Source organism: Amborella trichopoda, chromosome 10 (assembly GCF_054954075.1).
Source record: "Amborella trichopoda isolate Santa Cruz 75 chromosome 10, AtrichopodaSantaCruz75HAP2 v2.0, whole genome shotgun sequence".
Lineage (NCBI taxonomy): Eukaryota > Viridiplantae > Streptophyta > Magnoliopsida > Amborellales > Amborellaceae > Amborella > Amborella trichopoda.
In genome coordinates, this window is record NC_142345.1 from 38,768,574 (window position 1) to 38,772,976 (window position 4,403).

Sequence of the window (4,403 nt, forward strand, 5' to 3'; positions counted from 1 at the left end):
GTTTGTTAAAATAACACTCTCAATAGATTGAATTTGGAAAGCAGTTGCTGTAAGGAAGAATGATTCAAATTCTCACTTGAAAAAACCAATAAGGAGCGCTGAGGTGCCTTCTCAGAAATGTTTGCAAGAATTTTTTCATCATTGTGGAAGGGAAAGAGGCGACGGGTTATTTCTGAGGGCTCAAAGTCATCTTCCCCATTGTAGAATACTCCTGATATTTCTTCCTTCGCAATAAGGGATTGCGAATTCACGCAGAACGTCATGAATTCGACAAGCAAATATTTCTCCATCATCCGCTAATGTCCCTACCAACAACATTATCCTGTCAAGAAGCTCTTCGAAGTACTCATCGGCTACATCCTCCATGATCTTCCCTTGTCTATCTTCAACAAACCCTTCAGCAACCCACAACCTTATCACTCTTCCTTCCCATCAAATAGTCCTCTGGAAATAGACTACAGTACAAGAAACAAGATTTTAGGTTGGGAGATAGACAATTGTAACTGAGTGAGAGGACACGAGAGACTTCGGCAACGCCTTCACGAACTTCCCAATGAGGATCATCCAGAACCTTTCTCCATTCCATCGGTGTCATGCGCTTCCTTGAGATGATGCCTCCCATGGCCACAATAGCAAGAGGCAAGCCAGTACATTTCCTCACAATGCCATTTGCCAAATCGTTGAGCTCATCAGGACACCTCCTGCCAGGCCTATTTCGGAAGGCCTTCATACAAAAAAGATTAAAAGCTTCGGGTTGTTTCAGCTGTTCAAGTGAGTGGGTGTAACTCTCTCCATCTACCATAACTGCTATGTGGTTGTTGCGGGGCGGTGATGATTATTCGACTTCCATTTTCACTCTCTGGCAATGCAGCATTGATGAAATTCCGCACTCTCTCCTGCCATACATCATCAAATACAACAAGAAAGCTTTTGTTCCGTACATGATCATTAAGATTGTTTAGAAGTCGGCACTGAATATCAGTTTCTGATTCATTTGAAGCCCCTGCGCCAGTCCCTATAACACCAAATTCTTTCAGAATGGATTCAAGTAAGTCTACAATTCTAAACGTTTGTGACACAGTGACCCATGCGCAACTACTGAAATGGCTCTTTATAGAATTATAGACCCTCTTAGCAAGAGTGGTCTTACCCACCCCACCCAACCCATCCCCACCACCGAAAGTACCCTACGCTTCGGCTCTCCTTCTAATAACAAAGATTTCAATTCACCTGCAGGCTTCTCAATCCCCACTATATCAGCTTCTTCAATATACGAAAAAGATCGACGAGGATCTTTCCAACCATCAATTGGTGTCATCTCTTCAACTGGTTCCACATCCAATCCGTACCTGGATTGTGCATCCGAGATTTCTTGTACCCTCTTTTGAATATTTTGGATCTCAATTGCAAACCTGTGATGGACTATCCATTTCCTCGCAAAATTCAATCCACTCATAGGTCTACTGCGACGCTGTAAACCATTAATTTCGACAAAGAATTTGTTGAGGGCATCCTCTGCATCATAGGCTACTTCTCGCACTTGTTTCATCCATGCTTTCAATGCTTCGTCTCCCTCTCGTATTCTATCTGCCTTCTTTATGAATGCTTTCATGCTCTCAAGGTCATTTCTGATCCAAATTGTGTCATTTCGCACTCCAAATAAAAGCTGCACTTTCTCTCCCAAAATATCGTTCAATCTCTCCAAAGCAAATGTTGCTGCAAATTCTGCCATTACTTGGCTCCTCAGAACTTTCACCTCTCTCTCTGAAAGCTAGCTTCTGGTTTAATGAGAGGTCCTTATACTAGTAAACTGTAACAAAAGAAAGCTAGAAAGGTCTTGTGGACACCATTGAAATCATAGGCATATGTCACAGTTTCCAATACTCAAAAAGCCATTAAGTTGCATATGTCATTGTGTCGAATAGTCAGAAGTCCATTAAGTTGCATATGTTACTGTGTCAAATAGTCAGAGAGCCATTAGGTTTTCCTTTGGGCTGCAAGTAGTGGTTCTAGTTGAAAGGATGGCTATTATAAAAGGGATTGGACGTTGTTTGTGAAAACATGTTTCTATTCCAACTGGTGTGCTTCAAGAAATTGTTGAGCACCTATTGTTAAATCATATATGCTAGATTGTCATCCGTACGATCATTTGTCAATATTTGAAAACTTGGCTGAGTTGGTTGGATTAATCTTCATGCCGCCTCGGGATTAAAAGAATCATAAAAATACAAATCAATGTATGAAAATTATGTATGTAATTTAGCATTTTATATAATTATTAACGTGTTTTTTTTGTCATATATATATATATATATATATATATATATATATATATATAAAATAATAATATGATGCAACAGTTGTATAGTAGTATGATGCAACCATCTTAAAAAATCATGTTAGAGACATTTGTTTGACATAGATTTTTAAATGTACACTATTTTCATTCTAATGAACAATCTCAAAAAAATAAAATTTTGAAAAACTGGCATAGAAAGTATTTTTCCATCCCAATTAATATAAGCCGTCCATTTTAGTTAGATAATTAGATAGAGGCATCAGAAGAATTTTTTTATTCCCAGAATTTTTATATAGCGCTATCATCATTAGATTAATAATACTAAAAAAGAAAAAAATAATTTTGAATTTTTTAGGGCCTAGAACTTGAAATTCACTAAATGGATGGTTGAGAGTCATTGTTGGAGGGTACCAATTTTGACCATATCTAGGGTGCAAATTGATTTTTGTTTTTTTTTTGTTTCCTGTACGATTGATTATGAAGATGAAGAGAATGAGTGTGCAAATTTTGAGGTCATACAAATGCCAAAAAAACGTTGCATTATACTATTATAAAAACGTTGCATGAAATCATTCTCCATATATATATATATATATATATATATATATATATATATATATATATATATATATATATATATATATATATAGTAATCTATGTATATTAGAATTTTTTAAAATATCTCTAACCATAAATCACTTTTCAAATTACGTGTTAGGTACCTTTTTTTAGCTTTTTGGACTTTTTTTTATGCTTTTGATTTTGTTCTATTTTTAATATTTATTTTACTTTCAAATAAATTAAAAAAAAAAAAATATTTAGTGCCTTTTGGCCGGGTATACCAAGTTGAGTTCCCTGGTGGCAGGGCCGGGGAAGCGTTAAAAAACATTGCCACTTGCCCATGTTTAATGTATGAGATTAGGCCATAAAGATTTCAAAAACCTAGAAAATAATTATCTCAACATTATCTAGACCGTCCATTTTTTAGATGTTCACGAATTTGCAAGATCTATACCACTTTTTGAGATATGAATTTTATTATCAATGGTGGAAACTGGAAAGAGATTTTAGAGCATCATATGGTTTTTTTACACTAAAAAAGTGTTATCTGGACGTGGTCATGAGGTGAGGCTTTACCTTTTTCCATAAGACCTAACCTTGTAGAAACTGCTTCCTTATATAAAATTGGTATCCTCTGATTTCTAAATCCCGTAATTAAGAGTTTGCCTTGATTTTACAGGACAGGATTTTGGACGGTAAGCCGGAGTTACTTAAATTTTGTCTTTTTCAGAAAATCCATCTCATTCTGTCCATAAAATTTCACCAGGTCGATAATATCAACTAGTGTATCAAGACTCGGCGGAGTCCACTTGGAATCCGTTGAGTCAAACAACCCTGGGCGAGGCTGGGTACCTTCAGTGGTATGACAACTCAAGGTACTTAAAAGATTTAAAAAATGAAAAAATTGTAAAAAATAAAGCTTTTCCTACATTATTTAAATAGTTTTTATAAAGATTAGTGAGTGTTTTTTTCATAATCATCTTTTTAAAATTTTCTTTTTTAAAATTTTTAGAAATATCCAAAACTGTAATTAGATTTTACTTAAAATCCATGTTTTCTCTACATTCTTAACCATGTTTTAACTTTTTAAAAGCGTTTTAGGTTTGAATATATATGTTTTTTATTTTTGCAAAAATTTATTCTCTTTTTTTTTTTTTCTTATATCTTTTAGGCCATTCTGTTGGAACAGACCAAGTAACTCAATACGGCAGGGGCCAAGTCCCCTTCCCTCTGGTCGAGGTGAGTTTTTGTATAGTGATTTCAACTACAAATATTGGCATCTAAAAAAAAAATACTGAACTGTACCAATAATCCATTTTGGATCATCAATTAGCGTTTCATTTTAATTTTTCATGGCCCAATAAATCCACAAAAATCTCAAGGATCTAAAGTAGAAATTCTCCTAAAAAATTTTAGATACGCTAAAGATCCAACAAAAAAAAAGGAAAGTATATAATCATACCATTTACCTTTGCTACAAAGTGGTCACAATTAATCTTGACCGTTGGATGTAAAATAAGGTGGCTGCATTTATTTCATTGAT

At 34.9% G+C, this 4,403-nt stretch overlaps 1 pseudogene; it reads right to left on the reverse strand.

Annotated features, from left to right (window-relative positions):
- On the reverse strand, nucleotides 1-2,137 carry LOC110007228 (disease resistance protein RPM1-like; annotated as a pseudogene).
- Between the last annotated feature and the right edge of the window lie 2,266 nt (nucleotides 2,138-4,403).